Genomic DNA, 19,196 nt, shown 5'->3' on the forward strand with positions numbered 1-19,196 from the left:
CCTCTATTAACTCGACTGAGCTTCCTGCTTGAATACACAGAATGGCTGGTTGAATCCATAGGGGCCGTCTTCCGCTCTGAGAAAAACGAGCGTGATTCACAGAATTTCTGAGTGGCACCATACGAGATAATGCTCCAGAAACACTTAAAAGAAACATTTCTCCAGAATTGCAAATATACTTAATCTTATGGATACCTAGAAAGTAGTCTGTAGAGCCTGAAGGTCAGTGACCCAAGACGTTTGTTTCCAGCTTAGCAACAGCATATTAGAGTGCAAAGACATGGAAGTGGTAGGATCCCTGTTAGCATGCTTACAGCCCACCTAGCACCTAACCACCACTATCCACAACGAGGCTTCAGGCAAGCCTCCCTTAGGCCACGGTCTGAAAGTTAATATTACAACACCTAAATGAACTAACTTCGAAATGTTCTAGTCACATACAATACGCGTGGAATTTTGGAGCAGCAATCCCATTTTGATTGTAAAGTAGCTAAATTACTGTCCTCTGACAAGCCTATACAATTCAAACATCCTCAACAATGCAAAATGCAACTGGCTCCAGAGAATAACATAACATGACATTTAAATCCATACAAGGAAATGAAATTTAGAACAACAAAGCTTAGTATTTTCCTCCTGAAAGTCACCCACATTACACTTTTAGAATGAAATGGTAGTATCTAGAACCTAAAAAAGACTGTTCTCACAGGAGAACCCTTTATAGAATCCTTTTTGGTACTAAATAGAACCCTTTGGGTTCCATGTAGAAGCGTTTCCACAGAGAGTTCTACATGAAACCCAAAAGGGTTCTACCTGGAACCAAAAATATTTATCCTATGAGGACAACCGAAGAGTTTATTCATTATTGGTGTGAGGTTAGTACTTGTTATTATTTACTGCAGGGATTAAAACATACGAAGTAGAACAAAATAGCCTAAACAAAAGCTAAAAAAAAAAAAAAAAGGAAAAAGAAAACCTTAAAGGCATAATCTGTTATTTCAACAGCCTGATCATGACCCTGTTTTGGTAAGCTGAGGAATGGGGCTTAGCTACGGATGCAAGGACTGACAGTCCATAAATGGGCAAAGGGACAAGGCCAAGAGAATCAATAGAGGATCCCACACACAATCTTAACAAATGTTTTGAACTGCTGCGCTCTGGAAAGAGATACAAGGTCCCACTGTTCAGCAAGAATAGGAGCAGGGCAAGTTCCATCCCGATGGCCATCAGGCTGCTGAACCGTGGGACAGCTGTAGGATGCTGAACAGTGGGCCATAGGACAGTGGGCCATGGGGCAGCTGTAGGATGCTGAACAGTGGGCCATAGGACAGTTGTAGGATGCTGAACAGTGGGCCATAGGACAGCTGTAGGATGCTGAACAGTGGGCCATAGGACAGATGTAGGATGCTGAACAGTGGGCCAAGGGACAGATATAGGATGCTGAACAGTGGGCCATAGATCTGCGGGCCATGGGACAGATGTAGGATGCTGAACAGTAGGCCATGGGACAGATGTAGGATGCTGAACAGTGGGCCATAGGACATATATAGGATGCTGAACAGTGGGCCATGGGACAGATGTAGGATGCTGAACAGTGGGCCAAGGTACAGATATAGGATGCTGAACAGTGGGCCATGGGACAGATATATGATGATGAACAGTCGGCCATAGGACAGATGTAGGATGCTGAACAGTGGGTCATAGGACAGATATAGGATGCTGAACAGTGGGAAATGGACACAGATATTGGATGCTGAACAGTGGGCCATGGGACAGATGTAGGATGCTGAACAGTGGGCCATGGGACAGATATAGGATGCTGAACAGTGGGCCATGGGACAGATATAGGATGCTGAACAGTGGGCCATGGGACGGATATAGGATGCTGAACAGTGGGCCATGGGACAGATATAGGATGCTGAACAGTGGGCCATGGGACAGATATAGGATGCTAAACAATGGGCCATGGGACAGATGTAGGATGCTGAACAGTGGGCCATGGGACAGATATAGGATGCTGAACAATGGGCCATAGGACAGATGTAGGATGCTAAACAGTGGGCCAAGGGACAGATATAGGATGCTGAACAGTGGGCCATGGGACAGATATAGGATGCTGAACAATAGGCCACAGGACAGACGCGGGCTCAATACACTGTCGGATAGTAGACAGCAGAGAATTTGAATATGTGAAAATGTAAATGTGTGACTTGTGTACTTTCCATTTTTCCGTACTGCATGTGATATACTGTGTTGTGTTTGTGTAGGGTTAGTATGTATGCTGATGTCACAAAATTAATTTCCATGTAAAATGGACAATAAAGTACATTGTATTGTGTATCGTTAAAACTCACAGACCATGTTCCATTGCTCCACTGAACATTGTTATGCTAAAACTATGTTGTTACCGGGGTAGTCTCCTTTTAACTACACACTGAGGCCTAAAAGAGCAACTTCCTGTAAGGTGTTGTACAAGTGCTTAAAATGTTCCTGGGATGTTTCTGGAAGACACTACAAAACCCTTCTGCGAACCCAAAAAAGCACTGTTGACATTATAATGGGACTGTCTTTATCTCTATTTCTATGCAATGTTACTTGTGACTGGGTTTTTTTTTCTCTCCCCAAAATAAATATTAATGATGACAATCTCTTTTAGCGTGGAAAATGGCAGCAAAGCTGCAGTGTGAATTGGCTCCATTTCATGCTCGTTCCAACTGGGGATTTCCCCGTATTCTAGCGTTGCATGACTGGGTGATGATAGCACTTTCATCATTTCAAGTGTCGTAGCTTTTTTTTTTTTTTTTTTGAAGCTCCAAAATGTATTCTCTCTTTTTTTATATAAATGAAAACTGGAGGGGATAAATTAACGCTTCGCTAATTAGGCTGGAAGCCAGCTTTAATGCCATACTTAACGAACGGCCCAGGATTAAACACACAGAGCCTTGGTCATAGAAGGAATAGCCATCCTCGGTAGATTACCGTCCAGTTCCAGTTCCAGGGACCACATTTATATCATAATATAATAATATATATGCCATTTAGCTGATCATCAGGGACCACATTTGCATACATCACGTTTATAACCCACCCCTGTGTTCTCCATTCACAGAAGGACCACATCATATAAACCGGTATAAAATGGTATAAAATAATTATCACGACGGCTGTGATGGAAACAGGAGGTTTCGGGGTACAAGTTGATAAATGCCTATAGATTATTTGTTTGTTCAACACTGTGGGATCTTTTTGTGTCGGTAAAATTAATTATACGAGAAATGGCGGTGGAAACACCTTTTATGTACAAATATTGATATAATAACCATCACACCGATGTAAACTTGGAGTCATTGGATGATACGGTGTGTAGTCCTCCCACAACCACTCGGGAAACCATGCAGTTTATTAGGCTACAAATGAAAAAAATGATGATGAACGTTGATGAGCTTGATGTTTCCTTTCCAAAAAATATTGAGGGTATTATTATTCTGTTGACATGATGATGATCGATGCATGACTGCTGACAAATACAAATGTTGTCGCTCCTTTTCGTCATGTTGACTAGCCTACCCACACTTTATGGGTTGTTGGCTAGCGAGCACGTGCCAACACCAGAGTAGGCACATTGCAGGTTCACAGGAAGGTTGCAAGTTCAAACCCCCGAGCTGACAAGGTACAAATCTGTCGTTCTGCCCCTGAACAGGCAGTTAACCCACTGTTCCTAGGCCGTCATTGAAAATAAGAATTTGTTCTTAACTGACATGCCTGGTTAAATAAAGGTAAAATATATATATATATATTTTTTGCTATTCTGTGTCAAAACTATCCGTAGAGCAGTAGCTGTGCGTGGGTCAAATCAAAGGGGAAGCCAGGGAAAATAAGCCATATTACAACCTATGTGTTGTGATAATTGCGTTGTTTTGCTCTATAAACTGTTAGTTCATATGCCTTGCCACCGTGATATATAGGCCTAAAGGCCGAGAAAATAAGAAGACACCGTGGCAGAATAAATTCAACCACACCGTTGTTTCATCCCAAAGCATATTGCATGTAACAAACAGTTACATGACCTACAGCACAGTCAAGCAAGTTAATGTTTCCGACATTTTCGGACCACATCAAATCACCTATGCTTAGTCTAATACAGTGACAACTAAAAGATACCAAAAATGATTTAGTCCACTCAATGTAAACTAAATACGATGTGGCTGTCCATGGTTCTTATTTATGTGTGGATGTGCACGCCCGCGCATTTGTGCAAGTAGAAAATTAAAATGTTGACTCGCCCTACTTGTAGAGAAACGCCAATGCCATCCTCCTCTTTCATATTGATGAAACGATCTATAACTCTGTCATACAGTACGTACACGCTTTTATGCTTGCTCCTAGCCTTCAATTGTCAACAATGAGCCAGCTTGTTAACATTAGCCTACTACATCTAGCTACATGTTGAACTTCCATCCTCTCAGGCCAGGGGCAAAATGTATGAATTAATGGTTGAATCAGAATCGGCATTATAATCATTGGCTAGTACGGACAATTAAGTAAAATCACAAGTCCAAATCCCTATCTCCATCTGTGGCTCTTTTATGAAAGGGCCAATTTTAACTAGCTAGCCAGCCACCGGATGACAACAACACAATGAGATGCAACAATTCAAGTTGTTTCTGTCAATGACGTATGCTCTGATGCGATTTGATAGGAGTGATGCCAAATCCAAACACAGTTTAGCTCAACGCTGATTGGCTATTATTTTATACTTTTTTTCATCAAGGGAAGACAAAATGCTTACTAACATTCAATGCTACAGGCGGCAATAATGTCATACGATTTTTGACCAGACGGCATTAAAAAATGACCTACACATACAGAGACAGAGGGGCACTGTTTCGTTCACCCGGATGCTTTCTCCAGTGAGATACATTCAGCCTCTTGTGAACTGAAGGAACATTTTGACACACAGAGAGACGAAATATACATAATTCAATGTTTTTTTCTTGGAAACCTAGCTACAGACAGGGGGCTTGACTGGGATTTATAGCCTCATAGTCAGGGGGATTGACTAGGATTTATAGCCTCATAGTCAGGGGGATTGACTAGGATTCATCCCCTCATGGTCAGGGGGCTTGACTAGGATTCATCCCCTCATAGTCAGGGGCTTGACTAGGAATTATCCCTTCATAATCAGGGCGCTTGACGAGGATTCATAACCTCATACTCAGGGGGCTTGACTAAGATTCATCCCCTCATAGTCAGGGGGCTTGACTAGGTTTATCCCCTCATAATAAGGGGGCTTGACTAGGATTTATCACCTCATAGTCAGGGGGTTTGACTTGGATTTATCACCTCACAGTCAGGGGGCTTGACTAGGATTTATCACCTCATAGTCAGGGGGCTTGACTTGGATTTATCACCTCACAGTCAGGGGGCTTGACTAGGATTCATCCCCTCATAGTCAGGGGCTTGACTAGGAATTATACCTTCATAATCAGGGGGCTTGACTAGGATTCATCCCCTCATAGTCAGGGGCTTGACTAGGAATTATCCCTTCATAATCAGGGGGCTTGACTTGGATTTATCACCTCACAGTCAGGGGGCTTGACTTGGATTTATCACCTCACAGTCAGGGGGCTTGACTAGGATTCATCCCCTCATAGTCAGGGGCTTGACTAGGAATTATCCCTTCATAATCAGGGGGCTTGACTAGGATTCATCCCCTCATAGTCAGGGGCTTGACTAGGAATTATCCCTTCATAGTCAGGGGGTTTGACTAGGATTTATCACCTCACAGTCAGGGGGATTGACTAGGATTTATCACCTCATAGTCAGGGGGCTTGACTTGGATTTATCACCTCACAGTCAGGGGGCTTGACTAGGATTCATCCCCTCATAGTCAGGGGGCTTGACTAGAATTTATCCCCTCATAGTCAGGGGGCTTGACTAGGATTCATCCCCTCATAGTCAGGGGGCTTGACTAGAATTTATCCCCTCATAGTCAGGGGGCTTGACTAGAATTTATCACCTCATAGTCAGGGGGCTTGACTAGAATTTATCACCTCATAGTCAGGGGGCTTGACTAGAATTTATCACCTCATAGTCAGGGGGCTTGACTAGGATTCAACACCTCAGACAGGGGGCTTGACTAGGATTTATCACCTCATAGTCAGGGGGCTTGACTAGAATTCATAGCCTCATAGTCAGGGGGCTTGACTAGAATTTATCACCTCATAGTCAGGGGGTTTGACTTGGATTTATCACCTCACAGTCAGGGGGATTGACTAGGATTTATCACCTCATAGTCAGGGGGCTTGACTAGAATTTATCACCTCATAGTCAGGGGGTTTGACTTGGATTTATCACCTCATAGTCAGGGGGCTTGACTTGGATTTATCACCTCATAGTCAGGGGGCTTGACTAGAATTTATCACCTCATAGTCAGGGGGCTTGACTAGGATTTATCACCTCATAGTCAGGGGGCTTGACTATGATTCATCCCCTCATAGTCAGGGGGCTTGACTATGATTTATCCCCTCATAGTCAGGGGGCTTGACTAGGATTCATCCTCTCATAGTCAGGGGGCTTGACTATGATTTATCCCCTCATAGTCAGGGGGCTTGACTTGGATGTATCACCTCACAGTCAGGGGGCTTGACTAGGATTCATCCCCTCATAGTCAGGGGCTTGACTAGGAATTATCCCTTCATAATCAGGGGGCTTGACTAGGATTCATAACCTCATAGTCAGGGGGCTTGACTAGAATTGATCACCTCATAGTCAGGGGGCTTGACTAGGATTTATCACCTCACAGTCAGGGGGCTTGACTAGGATTCATAACCTCATAGTCAGGGGGATTGACTAGAATTGATCACCTCACAGTCAGGGGGCTTGACTAGGATTCATCCCCTCATAGTCAGGGGGCTTGACTAGGATTTATCACCTCACAGTCAGGGGGCTTGACTAGGATTTATCACCTCACAGTCAGGGGGCTTGACTAGGATTTATCACCTCATAGTCAGGGGGCTTGACTAGGATTTATCACCTCACAGTCAGGGGGATTGACTAGGATTTATCACCTCATAGTCAGGGGGCTTGACTAGAATTTATCACCTCATAGTCAGGGGGATTGACTAGGATTTATCACCTCATAGTCAGGGGGCTTGACTAGGATTTATCCCCTCATAGTCAGGGGGATTGACTAGGATTCATCCCCTCATAGTCAGGGGGCTTGACTATGATTTATCCCCTCATAGTCAGGGGGCTTGACTATCATTTATCCCCTCATAGTCAGGGGAATTGACTAGGATTTATCCCCTCATAGTCAGGGGGATTGACTAGGATTTATCCCCTCATAGTCAGGGGGCTTGACTAGAAATGTGTCGTTATTCTTATAGAACTCATTCTTTACATGCTGTTTTCTCTCCTCCTCCTCTTGCCTCCCAACTGGTGGCCATTTCAAGCCCTCGTTTTTAAGAGAGTATGATGTAATGGCAGAGCAGCTTACATCAATATGCTTCCATTAAATATATTATAACCAGGGGAAATAAATAAATAGCGGGCTGTAGATGAAATGCCTAAACTAACAATAATTGGGGCTTTTCAGAGGCAGATGGATCTTCGCTGTTTGAGGGTTTTTCTTTTTTGTACATTTAATCGTGTGAAGGGGAGGAATATGCAGAGAGGGTTGTGAAATGTCAGAGTACCACTGCAATTATCTCTTTATTACGTTTTAAATAGCGCCATTAATAATCATCAGGGGCATCAGAATTTCGAGACACTTCATTATGAATTTTGGGGGAAAATTACTGTAGAACTCTGTGCCTCTATACAGCCTGTGCTTTTATTAAGGATAGGCCCATCATTATATAATTCTCACAATATGGCTGACAACTTTATCTTAACATACACTCCAAACCAACTTCTTAACCTGAATTTGAGAACCTCACCCCCATACCTCCCGCTAATTGGGTAACTTTTTTGTTTTCCGAGTGATGAAAATGTTGTACATTAAGAGGACTATGTATTTTGAAAGATGAGACATTGAGGATTATAATAAATGCCACTTTGATGTCATACAAGCAAGCCAAACACCCGTCCAAATTTGCACTTCACATTTCCATATCATAAAACTCATATTTATGTGTCAGCTTTTACAATCACCATGTTTGATATACAGTTACAAGATGACAGTGTCCTACTGTCACGGATCCTTCCGGGAGTTATGTCATTACGCACACCTGGTCCCCATTCCCACTGATTGTGTATCGTATAAATGTGCCCTCTGTTCTCCATTTCGTCGGGCGATTACTGTTCCAATGTCCGTTAGTCGTGTGAGTACCTATGCTTTGTTGCTTTGGCTTTCGTACTGCTTGTATCGCGCACAGATGATTACGGGTCTCATGAGGTGTGGTATCATTGTGTGCGTGTCTGTTACAGGTCTCATGAGGTGTGGTATCATTGTGTGCGTGTCTGTTACAGGTCTCATTAGGTGTGGTATCATTGTGTGCGTGTCTGTTACGGGTCTCATCCAGTGTGGTATCATTGTGTGCGTGTCTGTTACGGGTCTCATCCAGTGTGGTATCATTGTGTGCGTGTCTGTTACAGGTCTCATGAGGTGTGGTATCATTGTGTGCGTGTCTGTTACAGGTCTCATTAGGTGTGGTATCATTGTGTGCGTGTCTGTTACGGGTCTCATCCAGTGTGGTATCATTGTGTGCGTGTCTGTTACGGGTCTCATCCAGTGTGGTATCATTGTGTGTGTGTCTGTTACAGGTCTCATCCAGTGTGGTATCATTGTGTGCGTGTCTGTTACAGGTCTCATGAGGTGTGGTATCATTGTGTGCGTGTCTGCTACGGGTCTCATCCAGTGTGGTATCATTGTGTGCGTGTCTGTTACGGGTCTCATCCAGTGTGGTATAATTGTGTGCGTGTCTGTTACAGGTTTCATTAGGTGTGGTATCATTGTGTGCGTGTCTGTTACGGGTCTCATTAGGTGTGGTATCATTGTGTGCGTGTCTGTTACGGGTCTCATCCAGTGTGGTATCATTGTGTGCGTGTCTGTTACGGGTCTCATCCAGTGTGGTATCATTGTGTGCGTGTCTGTTACGGGTCTCATACGGTGTGGTATCATTGTGTGCGTGTCTGTTACGGGTCTCATTATGTGTGGTATCATTGTGTGCGTGTCTGTTACGGGTCTCATTATGTGTGGTATCATTGTGTGCGTGTCTGTTACGGGTCTCATTAGGTGTGGTATCATTATGAGCGTGTCTGTTACGGGTCTCATTAGGTGTGGTATCATTGTGTCTGTTACGGGTCTCATTAGGTGTGGTATCATTATGAGCGTGTCTGTTACGGGTCTCATTAGGTGTGGTATCATTGTGTGCGTGTCTGTTACGGGTCTCATTAGGTGTGGTATCATTGTGTGCGTGTCTGTTACGGGTCTCATTAGGTGTGGTATCATTATGAGCGTGTCTGTTACGGGTCTCATTAGGTGTGGTATCATTGTGTGCGTGTCTGTTACGGGTCTCATTAGGTGTGGTATCATTGTGTGCGTGTCTGTTACGGGTCTCATTAGGTGTGGTATCATTGTGTGCGTGTCTGTTACGGGTCTCATTAGGTGTGGTATCATTATGAGCGTGTCTGTTACGGGTCTCATTAGGTGTGGTATCATTGTGTGCGTGTCTGTTACGGGTCTCATTAGGTGTGGTATCATTGTGTGCGTGTCTGTTACGGGTCTCATTGGGTGTGGTATCATTGTGTGCGTGTCTGTTACGGGTCTCATTGGGTGTGGTATCATTGTGTGCGTGTCTGTTACGGGTCTCATTAGGTGTGGTATCATTGTGTGCGTGTCTGTTACGGGTCTCGTCCCGGTGTGTTTATTCGAGGTACTCCTCGCTCTTTTGTTTGGGTTTCAACCCTGTGTTTTTTTATACTTGCTTGGTCTTCGTCCCCGTGCCTTTACAAGGCACGCTGTAATTTGAGAAAATAACAAACCCTATTACGCATCCCTGTGCCTGTCTCCTGATCCCTTTATATCAACGTGACAGAATAATCAACCATTAAGGGAGACAGCGGGAATGGCCGTCTAACGACTCTGTGACTGTTCCGTCCGGCACTGCCGCAACTTCAGCAACTGGCCCGTTCGATGCCGCCACAACTGGCCCGTTCGATGCCGCCACAACTGGCCCGTCCGATGCCGCCACAACTGGCCCGGCCGATGCCGCCACAACTGGCCCGGCCGATGCCGCCACAACTGGCCCGTTCGATACCGCCACAACCGGTCCGTCCGACGCCGCTGCAACTGGTCGGTCCGACGATGATGCAACTTCGGCAGCTGCATCAGGTCCTGATCGACCCGCATTGTGTTCTTGTGATCGCCCTCAGGGCTGGTGTCGTCCCGCAGGGGGGCAGTGTCACGGATCCCTCCGGAACTGTGTCATTATGCACACCTGGTCCCCATTCCGGCTAATTGTAAGTGTATAAATGTGCCCTTTGGTTTCCATTGCTCCGTCGATTATTGTTCCAATGTCCGTTGGTCGTGTGAGTACCTGTGCTGTGTTTTGACTTTCGTGCCGCCTGTAGGGTGCAGATGATTACGGGTTTCGTCCCGGTGTGTTTATTCGAGGTACTCCTCGGTCTTTTGTTTGAATTTCAACCCTATGTTTTGTATACGTGTTTGTTTGGTCTTCGTTCCCGTGCCTTTACATGGGGCACTGTAATTTGGGTCAATAAAAAAAAAACTATTACGCATTCCAGCACCTGATCCCTTTATACCAACGTGACAGATACCCTGGGTTGTTCTGAACAGATTGTGCCTGTTTGACTATTGTAAAGAAACACACCTTAATGCACTCATGACTCATTTCTATGTGCAACAAAATGATCTGTTTCCATGAATTGCATTGTAAAAGCCTAACCCTGTAATATCGTATTTTATAATTTAGCTAGTCATGTTGACAATAGACAGGGTAAGTCTTGTGTCAGATGAACTGTTGTTAATAATTTCCCCATAATCTCAAAACTGTTCCCTTTCAATTGACCCTTCACTAAACCCGGCCCCAATGGATAACAACTTTCGTTGAGCAACCCCTCGGACAAGCTCACGTTTAAATCGCATGAAAGCCAGTGAGGGCTATGGCAAAAACAGCATTTTCTTAAAAATATATATGGCTAAATAGCTCATTTTAACAGTGCACCAGGAGTACTAGCTACTATGATTTCAGAAATATGTTGATTAAGCATTTTTCGAATCTGAAATGATACCTTTCTTACATTGTTTGCTAGCTCAGATGGTTAGATAGCTCTCGGTCTCATTGACCACCAAATGTTGCTAACGCTAGCTAGCCACTTAATATAACTTGTTTTCTCAAAATGTATTTTAGCTAGCTAACTTAGCAATGTTATGAATACAACCCCCATCTACTGTCAACATCTGGATTTAATTTGAGAGCACTTGACTGCATGCTGACAGTGAATTCAGAGTCATTCAAGGACTAGCTACACTACAAACATCATTTTACCAGGTTCCAGTGACGAAATTGTAATGACAGTCCACCACAACATACCCAAATGTTTCCTGATTAGCAAGGGTTAGTCTGTGTTCAATTTCATTGTGTATTAGGAACACAGTTTGAGATCATTGTGAGGGGATTTCGCCAGTGGTTGAATGGGGGAATTGGGCTCCCCGAGCAAATGTTGTCCGAGGTTGCGACATAAATGTCTTACAACTGTACAATTGCAAGACATTTCTTTGCAATGACGGGTCTTTGGCTCGCAGGCTAACACAGTCATTGTGCGCTGGAAAGCCGGGTCTGCAAAGCACAATCACAGTGCTAACAGCCTGTTTCTCTCCAGTCTGTGGCACGTCTGTGATTTAAGAACCAGACACTGAATGACTGTGCTGTTCTAAGAACAGTGCTCCAGAGCAAATGACGTCATCTCCCTTTCCCTGTTACTGTTCCTGCCCGCGAAAAACTCAAAGTGGATTGAAAAGGTGACAAGTATGGGCATTGATCTTTCCAGTCAGCGGAGTGTAACCAGTGTGGCCAGCGCACCGTCTGATTTAAGTTGAGATCCTCCGACAAAAGCCAACCAGGCCCTCTGTGATCCGACTCAACGGCTCGGGAGACCGGCTGTTGATCCAGCACTTTGCTGAAACATGCCTGGCCAATGAAGTAGATTAACCCTTGGAGGGAAAAGGTCTGGAGACAGACTGGCTGCTATTACAGCACCCATACTGTTATGGTGAGACGGGAGTTAAACGGGTTCAAGTACATTAATTGAGAACTTTCAATTACCTGGGTGACGGGGCTGTGGTCTCTACATTGTTTGCCGGCCCCCGTTTTCGTCAGGTACATATCAGTGAATGATTCCTAATACACCTGGTCTTCCATAGAAACTGACCAATGGTTATCTTTATGGTGGCATAGATGCAGTGTGAAGTCATAGAAATCAGTCTTGCGGCGATTATCATTAGATACCGTTCCGATATTTCTGGTGAACTAAAGCCTGAAATATTTCAGATGGACATTGTACAGTGCCATTGAACTAAATTGAAGTCCCCAAATCAGAGCTGCACATCAATAGTTTCACTGGGGTAGGCTTTTAAAGTGAGATGTAAATCCTTCTGGGGCTTTCTGAGAAGTTGCAGTGGAGTCAACCCGAGATCCTCTTCCAAGAATCCAAAGTTAGCCCAGGTCTTTTGTCTTATTATGTCTTCAAGAACAGCCATCACAATGGCTTCTATGCATATTAAAACACAATTAAAACTGAGTGCTATTGTTGGAGCCGTTCATCGCTAGCCTAAGCATACAAGCAAGGCAAAGCACTTTGCTGAAATACATGTACTAGCTGGTCTCCGGTGGCCCTGACATGTAGAACAGAGTGGTAATAAAGATTACACAGTTACGACAGAGGAATTTATTAAAAACATGCATGCACTTACGCTAGGGCTAAATACAAGGGGCTGCCTTAACAGATGGCCCCCAGGTCTTAATGGCTTCACTTTGGGTAGAGTGTGACGTGGGGCGGAAGTGGGAGAGAGAGAGAGAGAGATGGAAAGAGAGATAGAAAAGAGGGAGAGAGAGAGCTATTTTCATTACCAATATAACAGAGTAATGCTGATCTGGAGGCTTAAAGCCTAGGGAAATCTCTCTCTCTCTCTCTCTCTCTCTCTCTCTCTCTCTCTCTCTCTCTCTTTCTCTCTCATATCTCTCTCATATCTCTCTCGTATCTCTCTCTCTTTCACTCTGCTCTGTTTCTTTCTCTCTCTCTCGTATCTCTCCCTCGTATCTCTCCCTCGTATCTCCCTCTCTCATGTGTATCTCTCTCTCTCTCCGTCATCTCTCCTCTCAATCCCCAACAAACTCTGCTACCTCTGCTGCAAGAGACTGCTCAGCTGTCACAGATATAAGTCCACATTATCCAGTAGCATACACGGGTGCCCAGACCTACAGCCAGTAATGAGTCCTGTGCCAGGGATTATCTTCCTAGCTACCCTTCTCTCTTCCCTGCCCTAGTTCCCTTCCCTGTAATCACAATCTCTGCAGGAAGAGGAGGAAGAGGAGGAGGACGGATTTGTGAAATGGAGGATACATGACATGCACATATAGAGAGATGTTGTATGAGTCATCACTAACAGGCATCTCCTAAACACAGGCACGCACACCCGCAGGCAGGCAAGCAGACACACAGGCACGCATGTAACACACACACAGCCCCGGTGCCTCTTCTAGGGAAGAGGGAACAACACACAGCCTAGAGCTGGCTGCTGAAGATGTAACCCTACGGGACAGGCCGAAGTCGATACCCCACGGGACACGCCGAAGACGATACCCCACGGGACACGCCGAAGACGATACCCCATGGGACACGCCGAAGACGATACCCCATGGGACACGCCGAAGACGTTACCCCACGGGACACGCTGAAGACGTTACCCCACGGGACACGCCGAAGACGTTACCCCACGGGACACGCCGAAGACGATACCCCACGGGACACGCCGAAGACGATACCCCATGGGACACGCCGAAGACGTTACCCCACGGGACACGCTGAAGACGTTACCCCACGGGACACGCTGAAGACGTTACCCCACGGGACAGACGGAAGACATTACCCGACGGGAGAGACTGAAGACATTACCCTACGGGACAGGCTGAAGACATTACCCTACGAGACAGTCTGAAGACATTACCCTACGGGACAGGCTGAAGACATTACCCTACGAGACAGTCTGAAGACATTACCCTACGGGACAGTCTGAAGACATTACCCTACGGGACAGTCTGAAGACATTACCCTACAGGACAGTCTGAAGACATTACCCTACAGGACAGTCTGAAGACATTACCTTACAGGACAGACTGAAGACATTACCCTACAGGCCAGGCTGAAGACATTACCCTACAGGACAGACTGAAGACATTACCCTACAGGACAGACTGAAGACATTACCCTACAGGCCAGGCTGAAGACATTACCCTACAGGACAGACTGAAGACGTTACCCTACGAGACAGGCTGAAGACATTACCCTACGGGACAGTCTGAAGACATTACCCTACAGGACAGTCTGAAGACATTACCCTACAGGACAGTCTGAAGACATTACCCTACAGGACAGACTGAAGACATTACCCTACAGGCCAGGCTGAAGACATTACCCTACAGGCCAGGCTGAAGACATTACCCTACAGGACAGACTGAAGACATTACCCTACAGGAGAGACTGAAGACGTTACCCTACAGGACAGACTGAAAAAAAAGTATGTGATCGTTGCCTCCAGACCAGAGGCTGAGGGGGACACAAACATTTGGCTTATAGATAGATATCTGTCACGCACAGTTTCTCACTACAGTAACACCATATTACGTTTTACAATTGAATCCTTCATAACTTCAGCTACATTTAATTGTTGTTCTGAACAGCTGTACAGGTATGAAATAATTAATAATAGTAATTAATTTAATAATTTAGACTTTCTTTGCCGCCAAGTAAAGAAATGATTGGCTGTGGATTTTGGCACTCAGTCAATTTTAATGTCCCATTTTTGATGACTGTCACGACTTCTGCCAAAGCCGATGCCTCTCCTTGTTCGGGCGGTGCTCGGCGGTCGACGTCGCCGGTCTTCTTGCCATCGCCGTTCCATTTTTCATTTTCCATTTGTTTTGTCTTGTTTTTCCACACACCTGGTTCTCACTTCCCTCATTATGTGTTGTGTATTTAAGCCTCTGTTTCCCCCATGTCTTTGTGTGGTATTGTTTATTCTGTTTCATGTATTGCGCACGTTAGTCTGTTGCGCTGGGTTATGTTAACGCGTATTGTTATTTCGTGTTCACTTTGCCGTGTGTTTTTGGTTTGCCAAAATAAAAGGCTCCGTTGGCTACACCATAACTGCTCTCCTGCACCTGACTCCTTTACAATCATTTACACATACCTGACAATGACATGTTCTCTGAGAGTTTATATTTTTTGAGAGCTGGGACTCATTTGAACACATCATTGAAAATATTAAAAATAAATAAAAAGGCAACAAACCCAGACTAGCAAACCATGAAAGAAACATGTATATATTTTTAATTTCATTCCTTTACTTTAGATTTGTGTGTATTGTTGTGAAATTGTTAGATATTACTTGTTATATAATACTGCACTGTTGGAGTTAGAAACACAAGCATTTCACTACACCCGCAATAACAGCTGCTAAACATGTGACAAATAAAATGTGATTTGAATTTGTCACCAATGGCACCCTATTTCCTATATAGTGCACTACTTCTACCAGAGCCACACACAGCCCCGGTGCTATTGGTGCTATTTAGCAAAAAAACTAAACAGGTTAAAAAGACTAAATCGATTGATAAAGAAAATTCAGTTTCCACATAGGACTGTCGGTCGTGACCAAGCCCTCAATCATTGAATATGAATGTCCTCATTTATCATGTCCATGACATGGCAAGAACAGGATTCTCTCTGACAATGTTTATTAGAGAGCAGAAAGAGGTTTTATTAGAGCGCAGAAAGAGGTTTAATTAGAGAGCAGAAAGACGTTTCCTTAGAGAGCAAAAAGAGGGTTTATTAGAGAACAGAAAGAGGTTTAATTGGAGCGCAGAAAGAGGTTTCATTGGAGCGAAGAGAGGTTTTAATAGAGAGCAGAAAGAGGTTTGATTAGAGAGCAGAAAGAGGTTTATTAGAGAGCATAAAGAGGTTTCAAAAGAGATCATAAATAAGTTTAATTAGAGCGCAGAAATATGGTTTTATTAGAGTGCAGAAATATGGTTTTATTAGAGAGCAGAAAGAGGGATTTAATTAGAGAGCAGAAAGGTTTTATTAGAGAGCAGAAAGAGGGATTTAATTAGAGAGCAGAAAGGTTTTATTAGAGCGCAGAAAGTGGTTTCATTAGAGAGCAGAACAAAGTTTCATTAGAGAGCAGAACAAGGTTTTATTAGAGAGCAGAAAGAGATTTTATTAGAGAGCAGAAAGAGGTTTCATTAATGCAGAAAGAGGTTTTATTGGAGCCCAAACATAGGTTTTAATAGAGAGCATAATTAAGTATTATTGGAGAGCAGAAATAAGGATTTATTAGAGAACAGAACAAGGTTTTATTAGAGAGCAGAAAGATATTTTATTAGAGAGCAGAAAGAGGTTTCATTAATGCAGAAAGAGGTTTTATTAGAGAGCAGAAAGAGGTTTCATTAATGCAGAAAGAGGGTTTTATTAGAGAGCAGAAAGAGGGCTTATTAGAGAACAGAAATATGGTTTATTAGAGAGCAGAAAGAGGGTTTCAGCACAGAGCAGATATAGGTTTAATTAGAGAGCAGAAAGAGGGTTTTATTTGAGAGCGGAAAGAGGTTTCAATAGAGAGCAGAAAAATAGGTCTACAAATGCAAGTACATGTTGGTGCTTGCTAAAGAACATGGTACATCCTCGTGCTGTACGCACAACCCTACAGAATGTACAGACCCCACGGCTAGCAGGCACACTTCTGTGCAACATCACATTCAGTGGCGTGCTGTATTTATAGTGAATTAACCTTAGCCCTCGCGCTCAAGGACATGGCTGCATGGGAGTTACATAATGAGTGGAGAGCTGTTAAACTGGCTAGCAACAACAAACAACATCTGTGAGTCACACACACATAATGATGTTCACAATCACCCTTGAGTGTGAATCTCAAACTATGAGTGGAGCCATTGTGGATCTGGTAGACTAGAGTATCACCCATAGATATGTAACTACATACAGTGGGGAGAACAAGTATTTGATACACTGCCGATTTTGCAGGTTTTCCTACTTATAAAGCATGTAGAGGTCTGTCATTTTTATCATAGGTACACTTCAACTGTGAGAGATGGAATCTAAAACAAAAATCCAGAAAATCACATTGTATGATTTTTAAGTAATTAATTAGCATTTTATTGCATGACACAAGTATTTGATACATCAGTATTTGATACATCAGAAAAGCAGAACTTAATATTGGGTACAGAAACCTTTGTTTGCAATTACAGAGATGATACGTTTCCTGTAGTTCTTGACCAGGTTTGCACACACTGCAGCAGGGAATTTGGCCCACTCCTCCATACAGACCTTCTCCAGATCCTTCAGGTTTCGGGGATGTCGCTGGGCAATACAGACTTTCAGCTCCCTCCAAAGATGTTCTATTGGGTTCAGGTCTGGAGTCTAGCTAGGCAACTCCAGGACCTTGAGATGCTTCTTACGGAGCCACTCCTTAGTTGCCCTGGCTGTGTGTTCCGGGTCGTTGTCATGCTGGAAGACCCAGCCACGACCCATCTTCAATGCTCTTACTAAGGGAAGGAGGTTGTTGGCCAAGATCTCGCGATACATGGCCCCATCCATCCTCCCCTCAATACGGTGCAGTCGTCCTGGGCTCATGAAGGTATTGTGTTTGGGAGAAAACGTGGAGTTTGTTTGAGAACTCTGTAGGTGTGCTGTTTGCATCTTTTGTTACAGTTTGTTTGAGTTGTAATAGTGGATAGTTGGTGTGCTGCGTTGGAGAGTACATAGGTTAGTTTCCAAGCCTTTGCCCAGGCTGGAGACTCTTGTTCTACTCGCTGTTGGGACATCAGTCCGAGTACAGTCGGCTGTGTACTTCAGTAGGAGATTTGGGTAGGGTAGTGACACTAGCTACCCGGAGCTATAGCCTTTATTTTCCCCCTGTTAGGCTTAGTGATGTGTTTCCCTTTGGAATACGTTGGGCATGGTTATTTTGTTTGTTATTTTTGTGTGGTGTCTGTGGGCTGAGCAATTGTCCTGGGGGGCACATCCGTGGCTTGGGGGAATCTGCCAGCATGCTGGGTGTTTTTCTGTTGTTGTTCCCCCCTTGCCAGAGGCCTACAGTGCGTAATTACCCACTGCAAAACCACATGAAGACTAGGATGAGTTATTGTAGGTTTTGCTCCATATACATCTCATCTCTCTTCTGTGGTGCCCAGTGTGATTGTCATTTCTCTTGTTGCGGTCCGGTCTGGTGTGCTCAGCAGATTGTCATTTCTCTTGTTGTATTTACTTGTGACTATGGTGTCTAATGTAGATGAGTTCATTCGCTTTCCATCAGAGAAACTGTTTGAATTATGTACTAAATAACAGCTGTTGAAGGTTGCTGAACACTACAAGGTTTAAAGTAGTGATAAACGTCTAAAATTCTATTAGGTTAATATTGAAGGCCAATCTGATGGAGTGTTATTCTTGAAGTTACCACTGGGGCGGCCTCTTCTGAGGGCTCGCTGTCTCCCTGTAACGTTACAATGGCCGCTCCATCGGTTAGTCCTAGTAGTCTTTGAACAGCAGAAAGTACTGCTTCTGTTACAGCTGGAGCATGTTGGCATCCGGCGCCGACAGAGATGGCCGCCTCGCTTCACGTTCCTAGGATACTATACTATACTGGATCATTGTTATACTAACTTCCGCGACGCATACAAAGCCCTCCCCCGTCCTCCTTTCGGAAAATCTGACCACGACTCCATTTTGTTGCTGCCAGCCTATAGACAGAAACTAAAACAGGAAACGCCCGTGCTCTCTGTCTGTCCGACCAATCGGATTCCAAGCTTCAAAATTTATTCGATCACGTGGACTGAGATATGTTCCGCATAGCGTCGGACAATAACATTGATGAATACGCTGATCCGGTGAGCGAGTTTATTAGCAAGGGCATCGGTGATGTCGTACCCACAGCGACT

General features: G+C 44.3%; 1 protein-coding gene across 2 annotated transcripts in view; it reads right to left on the minus strand.

Moving 5' to 3' along the window:
- The window catches only part of mdga2a (MAM domain containing glycosylphosphatidylinositol anchor 2a), a 240,057-nt gene that overhangs the window by 78,577 nt on the left and 142,284 nt on the right, over window positions 1–19,196 (minus strand). The window lies entirely within an intron of this gene.

The sequence above is a fragment of the Oncorhynchus keta genome, chromosome 29, assembly GCF_023373465.1.
Source record: "Oncorhynchus keta strain PuntledgeMale-10-30-2019 chromosome 29, Oket_V2, whole genome shotgun sequence".
NCBI lineage: Eukaryota > Metazoa > Chordata > Actinopteri > Salmoniformes > Salmonidae > Oncorhynchus > Oncorhynchus keta.